The sequence below is a fragment of the Sturnira hondurensis genome, unplaced genomic scaffold (genome assembly GCF_014824575.4).
Source record: "Sturnira hondurensis isolate 20B ecotype Veracruz unplaced genomic scaffold, ASM1482457v3 Scaffold0006213, whole genome shotgun sequence".
NCBI lineage: Eukaryota > Metazoa > Chordata > Mammalia > Chiroptera > Phyllostomidae > Sturnira > Sturnira hondurensis.
In genome coordinates, this window is record NW_028078844.1 from 414,051 (window position 1) to 435,400 (window position 21,350).

A 21,350-nucleotide genomic window follows, 5' to 3' on the forward strand; every position below is an offset into this window, starting at 1 on the left:
AATACAGTCATAGTAGGGGATTTTAACACCCATTGACATTAATGGATAGATCTTCCAAACAGAAAGTCAATAGGAAATGGTGGCCTTAAATACACACCTGATCAAAAAGATTTAATTGATACTTTAATTGATACTTACCGCAAATCAGCAGAATATATACTCTGTTCAAGTGCACATGGAATATTTTCCTAGGATAGACTACATGTTAGGGCAAAAAACAAGCTTCAATAAATTTAAGAGACTGAAATCATATCAAGCATTTTCTCTAACCATAATTCTAGGAAACCAGAAATGACTGAGAAGAAAACAAACTAAAACACACAAAAAGACATGGAGGCTAAATAACATGTTACTGAACAATGAGTGAGTTAACAATGACATCAAGGAAGAAATCAAAAGATACCTGGAAACAAATATAAATGAGAGTGTAACAACTCAAAATCTGTGGGACTACAGTGAAAGCAGTCATAAGGGGGAAATTCTTAGCACTACAGGCCTACCTCAAGAAACAATAAAAATCTCAAATAACAATCTAACTTTACACTTAAAGGAATTGGACAAGTAACAATAAACAAAGCCCAAAGTTAGTAAGCAGAAGGAAATGCGGTAACAAAGATCAGAGCAGAAATAAACAAAACAGAGTCTAAAAGAACAATACAAATGATCAGTGAATCGAAGACCTGGATCTTTGAAAAGATAAACCAGTTGACAAACCTTTAATCAGATTCATCCCGTAAGAAATAGAGAGGAATCCAAATACATAAAATCAGAAATGAAAGAGAAGTAATGACTGACAACAAAGAAATACAAAAGATTTTAAGAAAATATTACAAACAACTATATGCCAATAAATTGGACAACCTGGAATAAATGGATAAATTTCTAGAAACACACAGTGTTCCAAAAATGAGTCAGGAAGAATAAAAAGCTTTTTTTTTCCCAAGGAACACCAAATGGCGGATGATGCTGGTGCTGCAGAAGGGCCCAGAGGCCCCAGGGGTCCTGGAATGGGAGGCCACAGTGGCTTCCAAGGAGAATTTGGCAGTGGCATCCAGGCCAAGGTTGTGGCCAGGGTTGAAATCTGGGTCAGGGTCAGGGTCGGGGTCAAGGCTGTGGAGCTGGCAGAGGCAAGGCCACGGATAAGGAATGGATCCCCATCACCAAGTTGGGCTGCCTGGTCAAGAACGTGAAAATCAAGTCCCTGGAGCAAATCTATCTCTTTTCTCTACCCATCGAGGAACCTGAGATCATTGACTTTTTCTTGGGGGCATCCCTCAAGGATGAGGTTTTGAAGATTATGCCCGTGCAAAATCAGACACATACAGGCCACAGGACCCAGTTCAAGGCATTTGTTGCCATTGGGGATTACAATAGACATGTTGGTCTGGGTGTTAAGTGCTCAAAGGAAGTAGCCACTGCCATCCATGGGACCATCATCCTGGCTAAGCTCTCTATTGTTCCTGTGTGGCAAGGCTACTAGGGGAATAAGATCGGCAAGCCCCACACCGTGCCTTGTAAGATGACTGGGCCCTGTGGCTCTGTGCTGGTGTGCCTAATCTCTTTCCCCAAGGGCATCGTCTCAGCCCCTGAGCCCAAAAAGCTGCTGATGATGGCTGATGATGGTATCCACAACTGCTACACCTCAACCAGGGACTGCGCTGCCACCCTGGACAACTTTGCCAAGGCTACCTTTGGTGCCGTCTCTACGACCTACATCTACCTCACCTCCGGCCTCTGGAAAGAGACTGTGTGAACAAGTCTCCCTACCAGGAATTATTCACCGACCATCTTGTAAAGACCTGCATTAGAGTTTCTGTGCAGAGGACCCAGACTCCAGCTGTGGCCACCACATAATTTTTGTACAAGGAAAATAAAGTGAATTAAGCCCGTTTAAAAAAATAAATTTGAGAATCCGAATAAACAGATTATAACTGCTGAAAATGAAGCAGTAATCAAAAATCTCCCAACAAATGAAAGTCAGGGACCAGATGGCCTGACAGGTGAATTTTACCAAGTTTTCAAAGAACTAGCACCTAGTTTTCTCAAACTATTCCAAACAATTCAAGAAAAGCTCATTCAAATTGACACCAAAGCTCATTTTATGAGGCCAGCTTTATCCTAATTTCAAAACCAGACAAAGAAAGAAAATGCATAGGCAATATCCCTGATCAACATAGATGCTACAATTCTCAACAAAATATCAGCAAATGGATCCAGCAATAAATTAAAATCTCATATACCATGATCAAGTGGGATTTATTACTGGGATGCAAGGTTGGTACAGTATCAGCAAACCAATACATGTGATACACCACATAAAAACCACAGGATCATATCAATTAGATGCAGAAAAAGCACTTGATAAAATCTAGCATGGATATGATAAACACTCTCAGCAAAGTGGGAATAGAGGAAACATTCTCCAATATAATGAAAGCCATATATGACAAACCCAAAGCCAACATCATACTCAATGAGCAAAAACTACAAGCATTTCCCTGAACATCAGGAACAAGACAGGGATGTCTGCTTTTACCACTCTTATTCAACATTGTACTGAAAAATCTTAGCCCCGCTGATCAGACAAGAAGAAGAAATAAAAGACATGGAAATTGGGAAGGAAGAAGTAAAAACTGTCATTGTTTGCAAATGACATGGTACTGTATATAGAGAACCCTAAAGAATCCACTAGCATTACTACTAGATAAAACTACTAGAACAGATCAATAAATTTAGTAAAGTAGCAGGATACGAAATAAATATTCAAAAATTGGTTGCATTTTTATACAACAAGAATGAACTATCTGAAAGGGAAACTAAGTAAACAATCCCATTCACAATTGCTTCAAAAAACTAAAATACCTTGAAATCAATTTAACCTAGGATGTAGGAGATCTCTACACAGAAAATTATAAGACTCTGAAGAAAGAATTTGAAGAAGGAACGAATAAGGAAGCATGTTCCATGTTCATGGACAGGAAGAATTAACACCATTAAAATGTCCATACTACCAAAAGCAATCTATACATTCAGTGTAATTCCTATCATGATACCAATGGCATATTTCACAGAACTAGAACAAATATTCCAAAAATTTCTATGGAACCACAAAAGACCCTGAATAGTCAGCAATTTTGAGAAAGAAGAACAAAGTTGGATGAATCATGCTACCTGATATCAAACTATACTATAGGGCCATATTAATCAAAACAGCATGGTATTGGCATAAAAACAGACATAGATTAATGGAACAGAATAGAGAGCCCAGAAATAAACCATACCTTTATAGTCAATTAATATTTGACAAAGGAGGCAAAAATATACAACAAGGTAAAGATAGTCAATTTAATTAATGATGTTCAAAAAATTGGACAGATACATGTAAAAATAATAAAGCTAGACCCCTTTCTTATGCCATATACAAGAGTAAACTCAAAATGGATTAAAGACTTAAATGTCAAATCAGAAACAATAAAAATCCTAGGAGAAAACATAAGAAGTAAAATCTCAAACATTTCTCATAACAATATATTTTTAAGATCCTATTTTATTTTATTTAAAAAAAATTAAAGTATTTTATTGACTATGCTTTTACAATTTTCCCAGTGTCCCCCTTTTCTTCCCCTTCTACCCTGCCTCCCAACCTTCCAGCATCCCTGCCTGCCTAGTTCATGTCCACGGGTTGTACATGTAAGTTCTTTGAGTCTTCTGTTTCCTATACCATTTTTATCTCTTCTCATCTATTTTATGCCTATTAATTATGCTTCTTCTTCCCTGTACATTTCCCCCCCTATTCCTCCCTTCCTCCTCCCCACCGAAATCCTTCCATGTGATGTCCATTTCTCTAATTCTGTTCCTGTCCTGGTTGTTCTCTTAGTTTTTGTTTTCATTGTTTTTCTTTTCTTTTAGGTTTATTTGTTGATAGTTGGGAGTTTGTTGTCATTTTATTGTTTGTATTTTTTATCTTCTTTTTCTTAGATAAGTTCCTTTAACATTTCACAAAATAATGGCTTGGTGATGATGAACTCCTTTGACGACCTTATCTGAGAAGCACTTTATCTGCCCTTCCATTTTAAATAAAAACTTTGCTGGACAGAGTAATCTTGGATGTAGGTCCTTGCCTTTCATGACTTTAAATACTTCTTTTCAGCCCCTTCTTGCCTGCAGGGTTTCTTCTGAGAAATCAGCTGATAGTCTAATGGGCACCCCTTTGTAGGTAACTATCTACTTTCCCCTTGCTTCTTTTAGAATTTTCTCTTTATCTTTAATTTTGGGTAACTTAATGATGATGTGCCTTGGTGTATTCCTCTTTGGGTCCAACTTCTTTGGGACTCTCTGGGCTTCCTGAACTTCCTGGAAGTCTATTTCCTTTGCCAGATTGGGAAAGTTTTCCTTCATTATTTGTTCAAATAAGTTTTCAATTTCTTGCTGTTGTCCTTCTTCTTCTGGCACCCCAATAATTCAGATATTGAGATGTTTCAAGTTGTTCCAAAGGTTCCTAAGTCTCTCTTCACCTTTTTGAATTCTTGTCTTCTTTCTTTTCTTCTGGATGGATATTTCTTTCTTTCTTTTGTTCCAAATTGTTGCTTTGAGTCCTAGTTTCCTTCCTGTCACTGTTGGTTCCCTGAATATTTGGCTTTATTTCATTTGGATATCTTTCATTTGTTTTTTCATTTTTCAACCAAGCTCAATCAGATTTGTGGGCATTTTGATTACCAGGGCTTTAAATTCTCCATCAGATAGGTTGACATCCTTCTCACTTAGTTCTCTTTCTGAGGCTTTGCTCTGTTCTTTCATTTGGGCCATATCTCTTTGTCTTGGCACAGCTGATAAGCTGTAAGGGGGCTGGGCCTTCGGTATTCACCCAGGCAGAGCCACCCTCCTTGTTGTGCTGTGGTGCTGCCTGGGCAGGGAGGGGCGAGAGAGGGAACAATGCAGCTCCCCTGCTCATCTCTAGTGCACTTTTCTATGAACTCTCATGTGAAACCGGGTGTTTCTCCCACTGCAGCAACCCCAGCCATAGCCCACAGTCAGCTCTGAGTCTCAGTTTCCCCTTAAGTCAGTCCCTCTGAAGCAGCCCTCCGAGATCCGAAGCCAGCCAGGCCCCCATGGTCTGCCTGCACTCTGTCACCTTATGGGTCTGGGTGTTCTGGCTGATTTTTTTCTTTAAGTCCTTGGTTGTTGGAGTTCCATACAGTTTAATTTTTTGGTGCCTTTGGTTGTTCACTGATTTTAGATTGGCTGTTATCCTCCTTTTGGTTGTGCGAGGAAGCAAAGTGTTTCTACCTATGCCTCCATCTTGGCCAGAACTCTCATAACAATATTTTTTCTGATACATATCCTTGGGCAAAGGAAACAAAAAAGGAAACCAATGGGACTAGATCAAACCAAAAAGGCTTTGTACAGCAAAGAAAACCATCATCAAAATGGAGACAACTCAATGAATGGGAGAACATGTTCACCAATATATGTGATAAAGGTTCAATATCCAAAATTTAAAAAGAACTTATAAAACTCAACAACAAAAAACCCAAACAATTCAATTCAAAAATGGGCAAAGGACCTGAATGGACACTTCTCCAAAGAGGACATACAGATGGCCAATAGACATATGAAAAGATGCTCAATGTTACTAATCATCAGAGAAATGCAAATTACAACTGGGATGAGATAGCACCTCACACCTGTCAGAATCAGTTGCATCAATAACTCAAAAACAAGTAGTGCTGGCCAGCACATGTAGAAAAGGGAATTCTCGTGCACTATTGGTGGGAATGTAGATTGGTGCGGTCATACTGTGGAAAACAGTATGGAGTTTTCTCAAAAATTAAAAATAGAACTTCCTTATATCCCAGTAATTCCACTTCTGGGAATATATCCAAAGAAACCCAAACCACTTATTCCAAAAGATACATGCACCCCTATGTTCACTGCAACATTATTTACAGTAACCAAGATTTGGAAGAGGCCCAAGTTCCCATCTATAGATGAGTAGATAAAAAAAACTGTGGGACATTTACACAATGGAATACCAATCAGCTGTAAAAATAGAAGGAAATCTTACCAATGGCATGGATGCACCTGGAAAGCATTATGCTAAGTGAGATAAACTGGTCAGAGAAAGACAAATAGAAAGACAGGTGCTGCCTGGGGGGGGGGGGGCGCGGAGGGGCCAGAGAGGGAACAATGCAGCTCCCCTGTTTATTACCACATGATTTCACTCATATGTGGTAATAAACAAAATAACAAAATAGAGAGAGACCCAGATACAGAAAACAGACTGGCAGCTGTCAGAGGGAGGATTTGAGAGCTGGATGAGCAGCGTGCAGGAATTAAGCAAAGAAAAGACAGAAAGTCTCATGGACACAGACCACAGTATGGTGATTGCCAGAGGAAGAAAGGTTGGGGGAGTTGGGAGAAGGTAAGGTGGGTAAATGGTGATGGACAGAGACTTAACTTGGGGTAGTACACACACAATACAATATACAGATGATTTATTACAGAATTGTGTAGCTAAAACCTATGTAATTTTATTAACCAATGTCACCCTAATAAATCCAATTTATTAAAAATGCAAATTATTGATTATTTGTGAGGCAGGGCAGATGGAGAACAAAGTTGTGAGGAAAATTATCTCTGCCTAATTTTTTATACTTACTGACTTGTGAACCATATTCATGTCTTAGCTAGTGAAAATAGAGTTTAATCAGCTATACTACATATCAAGTGAAACCTGGAATTATGAGATTAATGAATTGATTGCTTTGTCCTATTGCTATTTATTTTGCTTTTCAAGTTTAAAGTAATTAGAAACTAATCTCTTCCACATTGCTAATGAGTTCATTGAATGACAAATTTTATGCCTTTGTTCTTTTGAACTAAGTAGGTTTTAAAAAAAGTCCCATTTTCTACCCTGGGCCTCTTTGCTGGCTTCCTGGGACATGGAATGCAGGACTCCAGGAGGCCTGATGCCCTAGAGATGGGCCAGAGAGCAATGTAACAAGCCAGGAAAAATAGGAAAGAATTCAGTCAGATGGAAGAAACTTAGGATGGTCAAACATAAAAGAATGGAAAATGATCAGACTGGCATTTTCCTGACCAGAGTGCTTTGTCTGGGTAGCAAATCTGGCCAGCTGGGCAGAACAATCTTTAAGTGAAACAGAGAAGCCCACAAAAGTGGAGAACGATTGCCCGAAGGCAGCTATCATCAGAAGAGCACCTTCCAGCCTCCCACAGACAAGTGTTATTGCAACCACCAGCCACAGCCCCTCTCTCACCTGCTTCCTGAAACATCATCTTTCTTCACCTGGGAATAAAGCCTTCCCTCCAGGATGAATGGCAGAGAGGAGGCATGACCAGGGACTGACCTTGGATGACAGCACACCACAGCTTGTGTGGCTGGTACCAGGCCCTTTTAGGGGCAGGAAGGAAAGAACAGAGAAGCTGAAGGAACCTGTGGGAAAGGCATGTCTGAGGTCAAGACCTGAGGAAAAAGTGGGGGGTGTCTGTGGCTTCCAGGGTCCACCCTAGAAACAAAACCTTTGGCCTTAGTGGCCATGAGGAGGTGGGACCAAGGTCTCCACCTCCGTGCTTCACTCAGAAGATATAAACACACCTACAATGATGAGAACATACCTTGAACACTGACAGGCAGAGAAGCAGTGGCTCAGTCAACTCTCAGTGGACCTACTTTCCATCTTTGAGCGTCCACAGAGGTGCCTCTGTGGCTACTGCCTTTGGGCACAGACTAGAGCAACTAAGAAAACATACTCAGGAGCCAGCCTGCCTGGATTTAAGTCCTGCTGCTTCTGCTTGACAACCTGTGATTATGCCAGTCAGAGGTCAGTGGTCACCAGTGACAGAAACCAACTCTGGCTGACTTCAGCCTAACATAAATTTATTATATGGGTGTTGGGTCATGACTAGGGAACCAGGACAGGAACCAGGATGGCCCTGGTCCCAGAGCTGCTGATGGAGAAAATCTACTCCCTCAAACCCCAAAATGTATTTACTTCAGTGATGCTGAATAAGCTACTTACCTTATCTTAGCCTCAGTTTGCTCATTTGTAATGTGGGATTATCACGTACTTACCACGAGAGGTTGTCCTAGGAAACCAACAAAGTAAGAAAGGGCAGGTGCTTAGGCCAGTGCTTGGCCCACAGTTGCTGCTCAATACATCCTAGCCACAGGCATTAGTGTGTCCCATTCTCAGTTGGCCCCAACCTTTGTTCAGAGGTCCCCTTTTGTCTGGGTTTCTGCAGCTCGTGAATAACATCTGTACCTACATTTCCCAGCGGGTTCCTTCCCAGCATGGCCAGGGACCCCTTCTCCCAAGAAGCCGTTCCCCAAAACCCTGCCCTTTCCTTCAGGACACCCCAAAGGGAACCTTACACATTCCTAGGAAAACTTTTAGTTTGGGTAAAAACATTTCATTCCAACAATTGTATTTTAAGTGTATTGATCCCCTATTGTGAGCAGGCATAGAAAGCTGATTCACATCTGTCTCTTCACACAAATGAGACTGCAAGTATCTCCCAGCTTCACTCCTGCCCCACCACCTGTGACTTCTGACTGGCGGAGTGAGCAATTCTCCTTAGCAGTGTCTCAGAGGTGTCATTTCTTAACTTTATAATTCAGTTAGCAGCTTGGAAATCATTTACCCCAAAGTACACATTTACTTGCGTTCTGCCACCAACACACACACACAGCGCCTGCGTTCTCCCAAGACTTGGTTATGAAGCCATTGTCCCCTGTCTCACAGAAGTCAGACCCTCAGAAAGCACCAGTATTTAGTGCGTCCTTCAGTTGGCTCGATCAAGCTCTCAGTACTCCTGCCTGCTTATTCCGCAAATCTCAAGCAATGAATTCCACTGTCTTGAAGATTTTTCTGCTTCCTTGTATAAAATGAGACCTCTTCATTTCCTCTAGAGGCGTACACACACACACAATGTGTGGTGCCCATGACCCCCCTTCACTCACCGCCTTATGAAATACACAGGGCCATATTGCTTGTCTTTGAAGTACTGACATACATAATTTATTTAAGCAGTTTGTGCATTGAATCAGGGTTCACACAGCTGTTTGTTCGGCAAAAAGAATCTGTTAGAATTCTGGCCATGGCAACAAAGAGAGTTCTGCATTTTCCAGCTTTCTATTGAAGCAAACCCAGTCTACTTAAATCTGACACAAACTTTGTCTCTGTCCTCCAGGCTTTCCTTCCAGTCAACTCTCCTATTTTGCAATGAAAGGGTGATGTCTACACTACAAACCCAATAGTGTCAGCCTCCAAACTCATTCCCACATACTTATTACCAACACCCCACCCCTACCCCAACCACCACTTCACACTTTGTCCCTGAGTAAAGTTCAACTTCCCTTTCACAACCTACAAAGGCCACTGTTAGCTGACTCCTGCTCACCCACCCCAGCCCCTCTCATCTCCGGTTTACCCAGCAATGCTCTGCTGAGCCCTCTTCTGCTCAGGGCTACTCCTCTAGCCTCTCAAGCCTGGGTTCTGGTCCCTCCTATGTGTTTTCCCCAATCAAAACGTAACTTGAAGACAGGGACTGTGCTTCTTTTAGCTGCCCCTCCAGCTGTTAACTCAGTGCTGATTCAAACAGGCTTCCAATGATTATGGATTGAATTCATGTGTGTGAATGAGCTAAAAGGCTAGGGATGGGCCTTATGGAATTGAAAGATGTCTTGCTTAACAAAGGGACTGGAAGCTGAGTTCCCAGGAATAGTGGGGTAAACCCATCTGGGAATTAATTGGTTATTTACAGGATATGGATATTATGAAGAAGAAAGCCAGTAACAAGTGAAATGAATTAGTTATAAGGAGGAAATAATGCAAATTAGTGTCACTCAATCAACTAATTTATTCATTCAGAGCATCTGAGTTGTGCCTAGCACCACACTAGGTCCCAGGGGTCAAAGAAAATAAGAAACAGTTCTTGACCTTGAGGTTTAGTAGAAAGAGACAGATGTTTGCAAAAATTAATAATAACAATAAAAAAACCACTAGTAACAATAACAGCTATCCTTGCTGAGGATAGCTGAGCCTCCTTGTTGAGCCTCCCCAACATTCCTCATTCTGTCCTAAGCAATTTACAGACATTTGGTTTCATTTTTATCTTCTCAGCACATTGCTGAGCTGGGTAGGTGGAAAAGGGGACATAGGGCCTTCAAGTGGGGGGCTGCAGTGAGAGCCAAGACTGGGCACTGGGCTGGGTCACTGCCTCTCAGCTTCAGTTCCACCCACACGGGCAGCCTTATATCGGCTGGTATGGCTTCCCTGCAGCTGGACCTGGGGCCTGAGCCAATCAATCTTGTGGTCCAGGCAGTTGCACTGGGGCCTCCACAGAGCCCGTAATTAATCTGGCTGGAAACAGAACTTATTTTTACACCTCTTCACATCAGTCTCCACAGACCAGGCTTGAGCACAGTGAGAAAACATGAATTGATCACAGCTGTGAAACCACGGTAATTAGGGCAAAGTACTGAAACCCTCATTTCTGTGGCTGGAACCTCTGGCTTCCTGACCACAAGTGATTAATAACAAATACCTATGCCCTAGCTTTCCCCCTTAGCAGTCAGGTCCCACCGGCAGCCTCTTGCTTACTTCCTGCCCAGAGATGGGTCACCTCAAGTTCTGTAATGGACTTTGGAGTCAGTAAACGGAAGTGCTCTGCTAAAAGCTGCTTCAGCCACAGCCAGCAATCAAATGACTGTCAGTGGGTTCAAGTATAGCATCTCAGGGCTCACAATATGGACCCTGAGACCACAGACTTGAAGTCAAATAGATAAACTGGGTTCAAATCCCAGTACCTACTTGCTAACTGTGTAGCCTGGGGCATGTAATTCATCTCTCTGAGACTCTGTTTCTTCATCTATGAAGTGGAAATAATATCATAGAACAGTATTTCTCAAACTATCTGAAGTAAAGGACCAGTTTTCAGTCTTTGTTTTCTTTTCCAGACTTAAACTGATCCTTTTGTAAAATACAATGAAAATAGAATGTTGAACAATGATCTCATGTGTAGAAGTGGCAGTCATATCAAATTGCTATAAAAATGTAGATTTCTATACTTATTGTCATGGATCATTAACAAACAGATCGTGGGTCAGCACCAGCCCACAGATCACGCTCTGAGAAGCACAGCATCTGGCACAGAGGAAAGGTGAGCAAGTGTTAGCTGCTGTGATCATGAGTCCCCTGTACATGCAAAGCTCAGGCCCACCAACACACATACACAGTGTTGGCCACCTCTAGTGAGACTTCCGGGCTTTGTAAAGTTTCATCAAGTAAATGCACTGGGAGAGAGAAAAACAGCCTTCCAATGAATATTTTTACTAGCTTTCCTATTTACCCATCACTGGTAGGGTTCTGACTAAAACTAATTATTTAAAGTTATTGGCATTTCTGTTTAGAGTTGTTTAAATTCTACATTTGTAGCAATCATCTTAAGAGACTCATTTCCTTTTGTAAGACCCCCTGCATAACAAGGCTGGCTCAGCTCTGGGTGGGTTTCTATGGGCCTATTATGTCGGTCTGATTCTCCCTAGGGATTAAAGCTCCCAGGGTATTCCAGAAATGAATCAAAGACAGTCACTGTATATGGGCACCTGGGTTTTCCACTTCATCACAGCAGGCTGGGATCTGTTCAGAGCAAAACACAGCTAACACAGAACTCAAATTTTTACACCTCCAATTGTCTTAAACTCTGTACAATGAAGCAGATTTGGAGCCATTTACAGTCTTTCTGCTTTACAATACCTTATGAATCTACTAGCCATGGATTTTATTGTCATGAAGAGCCCCATCTACTGCTGCCCTTACAAGTTCCCTGACCCAGAGACTCCCCACCTTGTCGAGTGACATCACCTACACCCAGAAACCCCCATCAGCCACCCCCTCTCACAGAGACTTTCCTTACCCTCCTCTCCTTCTTTTTTAAATGTATTTTATTGATTATGCTATTATAGTTGTCCCATTTTTTCTCCTTTCTATTCCCTTCAACCCTGTACCCCCACTCCCACCAGCATTCCCCCACCTTAATTCATGTCCATAGGTCATACATATAAGTTCTTTGCCTTCTCCTTAACCTCCTGTTGTCTATTTCGTACTTACCATTTATGCTTCTTATTTCCTGTATCTTTTCCCCTATTCTTCCCCATCCCACTCCTTCCTCATAATCCTCCTTTGATCTCCATTTCTATGATTTTGTTCCTGTTCTAGTTGTTTGCTTAGTTTGTTTTTGCTTTTGTTCTTTTTTAGGTTCAGTTGTTGACAATTGTAAATTTGTTGTCATTTTACTGTTCATGTTTTTGATCATCTTCTTTCTCTTAGACAAACCCCTTTAACATTTCCTATAATAAGGGCTTGGCAATGATGAATTTCTTTAACTTGACTTTCCCTAGGAAGCACTTTATCTGCCCTCCCATTCTGAATGATAGCTTTGCTAGACAGGGTAATCTTGGATGTAGGTCCTTGCCTTTCATGACTTTGAATACTTCTTTCCAGCCCCTTCTTGCCTACAAAATTTCTTTTGAAAAATCAGCTGGTAGTCTTATGAGAATACCTTTGTAGACAATTGTCTCCTTTTCTCTTGCTGCTTTTAAGATTTTCTCCTTATCTTTAATCTTGGGTAACATAATTATGATGTGCCTTGCTGTGTGCTTCTTTGAGTTCAAATTCTTTGGGACTCTGAGCTTCCTGGACTTTCTGGAATTCTATTTCTTTGCCAGATTGGGGAAGTTCTCCTTCATTATTTGTTTAAATAAGTTTTTGATTTCTTGCTCTTCCTCTTCTCCTTCTGTCACCTCTATGATTTGGATATTGGAATGTTTCCAGTTGTCCCAGAGGTTCCTAAGCCTCTCCTCATTTTTTTTTGAATTTGTGTTTCTTCATTCTGTTCTGGTCGAATGTCTATTTCTTCCTTCTGCTCCAAACCATTGATCTGAGTCCTGGTTTTCTTCCCTTCCCTCTTAGTTCCCTATTTATTTTTCTTTATTTCGCTTTGCATAGCCTTCACTTTTTCCTCTATTTTGTGACCATACTCAACTATTTCTGTCAGCATCCTGATTACCAGTGTTTTGAACTCTGCACCTGATAGATTGGCTATCTCTTCATCACTTAGTTCTATTTTGGAACCTTTCTTTTGGGCCATATTTTTTTTTGTCTCAGTGTGCCCATTACATAGTAAGGGGCCGAGACTTAGGTATTTGCCTGAGTTGGGCAATCCTCTTTGCTGCATTGTGGCACTCTATGTGGGGGAGGGATCACAGAGGGGACGGTGCCACTTGCTCAGCTCTTGGCCAGCTTTCAGTCACTGCCCCTGCTACCAACAAGCGAATTAGACCCTTGTGGTGTTGAGTCCCAGGTGGGTGGGTTTGTGTATGTTCTAGGAACCTCTGAGACTCTCCAATGATCTTTTCTGCGAGGCTAGGAGTTTCTCCTGATGCTAAAACCCCCATGAAATTCTATAACCAGAGGTTTTGAGGCTTTATTTCCCCATGCTGAAACCCTGGGTTGTGCAGTCTGTCTCGCTCCCCAATTGTTCCTCCTGGTTTGTCTGCGCAAATGTGGGACCACCCAGTCCTGCAGCCACTGTCTTGCCTTGTGTCCTCTCCCACCCCAGCTGCCTGTCTACCCCTCCTACCAGTCTGAATGAGTGTTTCTTTTTTAACTCCTCGGCTGTTAGGCTTTCATACAGTTCAATTTTCTGGCATTCTGGCAATCTTTTGTTTTTAAATTTGCATTTCTTCTTTTGGTTGTGCAAGGAAGTGAAGTGTATCTACCTATACCTCTATTTTGGCCAGATGCCCTCATCACCCTCCTTCTCTTTTAAGTGGCAGCCCCCAGGCTGTAGTTCCCAGATGGTCTCATGCTCTTTGGGACACCCCCCAGCTATGCAAATCTGCTAGAGCAGCACACAAATAAAGCTTGAGTGTGCTGCTGCCACTTTATGGTTATACCTTTTCCTTAGATCAGCCCTCCAAATTCCTTGAATTCATCTCACTGAGGGGGACTGTCAGGGTCTCTGTGTTTTGAACTTCAGACACATTGCCCAAGACCGTGGCATAGAAGGCTGACTCTGTGCACAGCTGTGACAGGAGGAAAAAAAGCAATGAGTTACATCTTCCTACTGCAAAAGGCTAGAATTTGAAGTCAGCAAATCTGCCTTCAAGTCCTCACTTTGTCTTACTGGCTGTGTCACCACAAGTGAGCTCTACCTTATAAGTCATCATGAAGATTAAATGAATTAATGGATATGATGGGTATAACACGGTGTCAGATAAACAGTAGAGACTCAGTAAATGGTTACCAGCAGCATGACCATAATTGTAATTTCTAACTCCTGCAGGCAGTGTCTCAACCTTCAGGCCGAGCCCTTTCACCTGCCACCATCTCTAATTCACTTCCTCATTTAGCCATTCATTCTTTCAACAAATAGCTGTGTTCTCTTTGAGGGCCATAGAGATAAATCTGACTTGTTCCATGTCCAGGCCAATGGAAAGCTCAGAGCCTAGTCATGGAGATGGAGGCCAGCAAACCATGGCAATGGAGTATGATTAGTACAGCAAGAAAAGAAGTACAGAGCAGGTCACCCAGAGAGAAGAGTGAGAGCCCCTCTGTCTGGAGGGGAGGAATGCGAGGTGGGGGGTCAAGGTTGGATCTTTCCTGGCCCAGCAACTACCTCAGGCAAAACCACGAAGGTGACAACAGATAGTAATTCTGTCACCTGGGCCATGACCTAGGGGCTGGGGACAAGAGGGGACCAGTTCAGTAGAGAGGGACAGGACATGACAAGTATCATAGATGCTTGCCAGGAGCTTCCACTTCATTCCACAGCAGGCAAAGAGCCAGGCATTGATTTTAGGCTGGGAAGGACTTGAAGGGGTTTGGGCCTGTTAAGTTGCCAATGTCCCCAATACTTTGCCTCAGAGATGCTCATTTGCTTAATTGATACCTATGATTGTCTTGCTAAACAGAAAATGGGTTGAGGTCAGCTTTGTAACTCCCTTGTCAACCATTTCTTTTGGCTTTAATAAGGCACAGAAGCAGGGTGATAGAGGGAGGCTGCACTGAGCACGGCCTAAAAGGTTGTGCTTTAGAGTCAGACATCTTAGCAGCTAAACGTCTCTGTCACCTTGCATTCACTAATTCTAGATCTCTTACTTTCAATATATTACTACATTGGATTTATAAATGGAGATGTTTCTTTATTTGTTAAATGAACATTATGATACATTATAATCTCAGTGAAAAATTTAGATATACCTTAAGTAAAATAATTTATGCAGTACTTGAAATATAGTAAATGCTTGCTCAATGTTAAATACATCTTATTCATGAATAAATACAAATTATTACTAATAAACATTCATCAAAGTTGCAGTTTAGAAAATCAATATGCAAAAGTCATTTTAACTTCTATGCACTAGTAATGAACAATGAAAAAGAAAATTTTAAAAGAGCAATTTTATTTACAGTAGTATTAAAAAGAAGAAGATACTAAGGAATTCACTTAACCAAGGATGTAAAAAAACCCTGAACACTGAAAGCTACAAAACCTTACTGAAAGAAATTAATGAATACATAAATATATGATAAGACAACCCACATTCATGAACTGGAAGACTTAATATAGTGCACTATAATTCAGGGCAATACAAAGACTCTATTTTTTCTGAAATAGATAATTGAATTGCATCCTAGAACTCATGGAATCTCAAGAAAATCTGAAGAGTCAAAACAATTTTGAAAAAAATAACGAAGTTGAAAGACTCACACTTTCTAGTTTTGAATTTTACTACAAAGCTACAGTAATCAAAACAGTATGGCACTGGCATAAAGACAGGCATAGAACAATGGAGGAGAATTGAGAGCTCAAAAGTACACCCTCATATATAAGTGACTTTTGACAGTAGTTCCAAGGTCATTAAATGACCTTGGTCAGCTCTTGGCCAGCTAAGAGGCTGTTGCTCTTCTCGGAAAAGAGCTGATAGGAAAAATGGATTTCTCTGAACTTCCCTGAAAGCCTGTTTTAAAACTCCATTTCTTTGAAATGGATTTAATAAGGGATGTATTTAATAAGGGAACAGTCTCAGACAACAAGATGAAAGAAGAAATGGCCTGTTTGCATCACAGCTGCAGAGACAGCTATCAGATGTAATAAATTGTATTTACCTGAAGAGCAAGTGGCTGGGTGGAAGCAAAGATTAGCTAATTAAAAGGGTTTATTCCCCCCTACTGTGACCTCTAGAGTTGACTTGATCATGGTTAAAGTGGATGAGGGCAAATATTATGGCCTCTATTGGTTGCCTTGGCAATAGCTCCTTCCAGCTTTTCTAAAATTGATAGTCTCCTCTTCCAAATTGGAAGAGTAATCCTTGAAGTTCATACACTGTTAGCAAGCCACTGGGAAAGCTTTGATAACTGTTTGGAGGAAAAGCCTGAACCTTTGAAGGTTTGCTGCCTTTTTTGAATGTTGAAGCCCATAGTCCCAGGCATTTCTTTTTCAGGAACTCTTTTTATGGGCCTCTCTCCCAGGTAGAAGCTGAGGAGCTGAGGGACTTAAGGAGCCAATGAGGTAGTCTGCCCACCCCAAGGATTAGAGGAAGTAGTAATCTGACAGAAATTGTCTTGCCATTCACCACTTCCAGCCTACCCCCACAGTATATCTATCAACACACCTGATCTGTCAGCCTGGACCTCCCCCCTGTATCCCAAAGCAGGGAGCCATGGACAGAATACTTCATACCTAACATCAGGAGCAGGCAGAGCTGGTACTTTGCTGCTTGTAGACTTAGGATATACTAAAACAGACTGGCACCAAGTACAAATAATTGAGAACCTACAGTCATTGTGAAAGGTACTGAGATCAAGTGGTTAACAGAATTAAATCTGCTTTCATGAAGCTTACATTCCAGTGCAGGAGCTGGAAAAAAACAGTTCCCAGAGATGAATGATCTTGCATTAACTGATGTTCTCCACACCAACTCCTCTCTGCAGATGGAGCCACCATGTCAGCCTCTTCTCTGACTCATTTGGAGGTGGGGAGGTAGGTGTTAACTTGATCCTCATGTACCCGAAGACTGATGGACCATTTTCTTGAATAAACTGTTTGCCCACAACCAGAAAGCTACTGCCCACTGGATTTTCAGTCTCTGTCTTTGCTGTGTCTCCCTGCTGTGTTTAATCTCCATAATGTCCATACTAGGACAGCTTCCCTCCCCCAGCTTTCCAAGCCCTTTGGTTCCTATGGTAGCTAGTCTTGTATCTCCCACCTATATTTCATCAATACAATTCCTCCATTGCTGTGATGAAGTTCAGGCCTCAGTATGCTTCCTGCTTGAGCCTACACTGAAACAGTTCTGGCCCTTGAATATGGTTTATCCATACTAGGCCATCTACTACTTCTTTCCCTTTTCATTTTGTTTGTCAACAATATTAATTTTTCTAGAATTTTCTTCCTCAACAATATTTTATCTCTAAATGCCAGGAGTTAGACCTGTGGAGTCAGACAGGACCTCAGTTCAGCAACCACGGCACTTAAGTTCTGTCTGGCTAAGGAAGAATTTAGAGTCAAAAGTCAAACTACAAGAGAAAGTTTATTTAAAAAGTTACAGAGGTAAGCCCTGGCTGGTTTAACTCAGTGGATTGAGCACGGGCCTGTGAACCAGACGATCGCGGTTCGATTCCCAGTCAGGGCACATGTCTGGGTTGCAGGCCAGTTCCCAGCAGGGGCCAGTTCTCAGCAGGGGATGCATGAGAAGCAACCATACACTGATGTTTCTCTTTCTCTCTCCTTCCCTTCCCCTCTAAAGATAAATAAATAAAATATTTTTTAAAATTTTTTAAAAAGTCACAGAGGTAGAAGAAGTGAGTGGTAGAAGAAATGGATTCAGGAAACAACAGATGCAAAAGATGGGGCCCTTGGAGCTTAGGAGAAAAGAAGGTAAAAGTAACATGTCTGGGAGAAAGAGGAGGGGGAGGGGAAAGGCTCGGGCATGCTCCTGGGAGGGAAAGCACATTGGTCCTCCATCTTAAGGACTTCTAAGGGCGGGGATTTTAGGGGAGATCCCAGAGGAAGACCTTAATAGAATATTTAACAGTTTTCCAGGTGTGTCCTTTCAGAGTAGTGGTCTTTACTGATTGGTTGGCACAGGGGATCATTAGTCAATGCAGCTGGTCCTGAAAGCAGCCTTGCCATCACTTCTCTGGTTTTGCTGCTTTTCCGGGTCTGGAGCTGAAATACAACTCGGGCCTAGAAGTATTCATTGTAGGCCAGAACCTCATTTTTCTGGAGGCTTAATGCTTAGGGCTTTTCTCTAAATCCCCTTTTTGTTCCCAATCTACAGATGTCTAACCTACATGACCCCACTCAGCTGATCCCCCATAGAGGGCAAAGGTTGGTGATAAGTGGTCACAGCCAGTCCTTGCAGCTGCCTGGACTGGGTAAATCACTCCCATTGATCTGCCAAAAGCAACCAAGACTCAACTACATGAGGAGGGTACACTCAGCCCACATGAAGGGTTCCCCTTAAGTACCCAGCTTGGGGGGTAGGGGAAATTGTGCCACTGGACCCTACAGGATACCTACTACATTAGGCCATGTTACTAAGACAGGAAGTCAAAGCAGCTTGACCTAATACATGGAAACAAACACAGGAAGGCTGCTAAGATGAGGAGACAAAGAAACATGGCCCAAATGAAAGAGCAGATCAAAACTCCAGAAAAAGAACTAAACAAAATGGAATTAAACAATCTTTGAGATGGTTATAAGGATGCCCAAGGAACTTAGTGAGAACCTCAGCAGCATAGAAAAGATACAGTCAGAAGTGAAGGATTCACTAATTGAAATAAAGAACAATTTACAGGGACACAACAGTAGAGTGGATGATGCTGAGAGCCAAATCAATGGTTGGAAATATAAAGAAGAAAAAAACAACCAATCAGAATAACAAGAAGAAAAAATCATCTGAAAAAATGAGGATAGCGTAAGCAACCTCTGGGACAACTTCAAACATTCCAACATTCACATCATAGAGGTGCCAGAAAGAGAAGAGAAAGAGCAAGAAATTGGAAATATATTTGAAAAATAATGAAAGAAAACTTCCCTGATCTGGTGAATGAAATAGACATACAAGTCCAGGAAGCACAGAGAATCCCCAACAATATGGATTCAAAGAGGCCCAGTCAAAGATATATCATAATTAAAATGACAACGGCTAAAGATAAAGAGAGAATCTTAAAAGCAGCAAGAGAAAAACAGTCAGTTACCTACAGAGAGTTCCCATAAGACTGTCAGCTGATTTCTTAAAAGAAACTTTGCAGGCTAGAAGGGATTTGCAACAAATATTCAAAGTCATGAAAAGTGGTGACCTATAGCCAAGATTGTTCCTACCTAGCAGAGATATTATTTAAAATCAAAAATAAAAAGCTTCACAGACAAAAAAAAAAAAACTAAAGGAGTTCATCATCACCAAACCATTATTGTACAAAATGTTAAATGGACTTATTTAAGAAAATAAAGAAGATCAAAATTATAAAAAATAAAATGGCAATAAATACATATTTATAAAAACTGAATAAAAAAAACAAACTAAGGGAATAAGAAGAACAGTGATAGAATCATGGATATGGAGAGCACTTTGATGGTTGCCAGATGGGAGGCAGGTGTGGAGGAATGCATGAAGAGGCGAGGGGATTAAGAAGTACAAATAGTATTTGTAATTCCTGTCCAAACTTCTGGGAGACCTCCGAAGTGAACCATGGTCTGTAGTCAATTTGAATGCTTTGAGAAAGTCAAACCTAGGAATTATTTTTAAGAAACAGTTTTGTCACCTCAGTTGTGTTTTTAGTCCTAGTGAGGTATGCCTCTACAAATCCAGAAAAAGTATCCACAAAGGCCAACAAAAATTTGAAATTTCCCTTGTTTTGAGGCATTTGCGTGAAGCCTGCCTGCCAGTTCTTGAATGGACACATGCCTTTATATCTCCTGGCTTCTGCTGGAGATTCTGTATCAAATTCAGGCTCCTCTGCTTGTGTACTCCTTTTCTAAGCCCTTCCCATATGCACTTTCTGTACTGTTTCAAAGAGGCTAGGCTCCCACTATAATTTGGGTCCCTGTTAGGGTCTACCCAAGGAATTGACCCAGCAGGGTCAAGGGTCCCCTGGTGAGCCTCTTCATGGAGACACTGGGCATCTTCCTCAGCCCTACTTAGACCCAGCCGTCTCTCATCTGCTGTTAGCAAAATATCTAGGAGAGACTGTACATCTGACCAGTTTGGGTGGTGAGTGGCAAAAATGGAAGCAATGAGATCTGCCATTTTCTGAGGATCATCCATCCCTGTGTGAGGGGTTGGAACTCTTCCAGTTCAGTAAGCCTGAAAGGGCTTTGGACAGGTATAGCTTGCCTTGCACACCTTTTTCCAGATAAACCATTCTTTTCCTAATATGGGACACTGAAGAATTAGTACCTGCCTTGTCACTTAGTGGTCATGGTTTAATTGTACCTTCTAGTGCTCTTGCCAAATCTGTCACCTCCAGAATAAAACAAGGATGTCAACTGTCCAGTAATGCCAGCCTTTGGACATTGAGCCTGCCACTCCTCAATAACGGTCAACTGACCTGGATTTTTTAAGGTCCTCCCACTAATGGGTAGGCCACCGTCCATTACACAATCCCCTCTTTTAGGGACCCCTGGTCCCAAAGATAGGTAGGATGGCAGCCATGTCCAGCTGGAAGTAGCTATAAGAAAATGAGATCTATGCCCATTGTCCTTTATAAGAATATGAAGGGTTATATGTGAAAGGAAGGATTTGTAATGGGGTGTAGGCTGAGAGGCCCCAGGCCCCCCCACAAGCCTAGCTTGGGGTCTGGAAAAAGCAACAGAGTTATTTTGGCATAACAATAACAGCAGGCTAGTTTCCTAGACCACATGTAGCCAGTGAGGTATGAATGACTTTAGCTGTGATGTAACTGGGAGACAGCTCTCCCAATTACAGTGCCTGCACAAGAGCTTGGACATGGTTCACTCCACACCACAGGGCCACGCCTTCCTGGATTAACTATGACAGCCAAGAAAGGCATGGAATATAGGAGTGCTAGCAGGTTTAGCCAATTGTGGGATAAGTCAGAAATAGGTTTACAGAGGAGGTTCCAGGCTGGGATTTAAACTAAAAGGTGGGCCAGCATGAGGGACAGGGGGACAGAGTCCATGCAGGAAGAAAAGGTGTGAAAGGACTCTCACTGGCAGGCCATGAGGAGGTGCCATGTGGTTTTGGATTAAGAACTGGAGATTGCAGTGACACAGCTGATGGTGCTTGGGACCGCAGGAGA

General features: G+C 41.8%; 1 pseudogene; it reads left to right on the top strand.

Annotated features, from left to right (window-relative positions):
- The first annotated feature begins 935 nt into the window (after window positions 1-935).
- LOC118988259 (40S ribosomal protein S2-like) lies at window positions 936-1,884 on the top strand (annotated as a pseudogene).
- The last annotated feature ends 19,466 nt before the right edge of the window (window positions 1,885-21,350 follow it).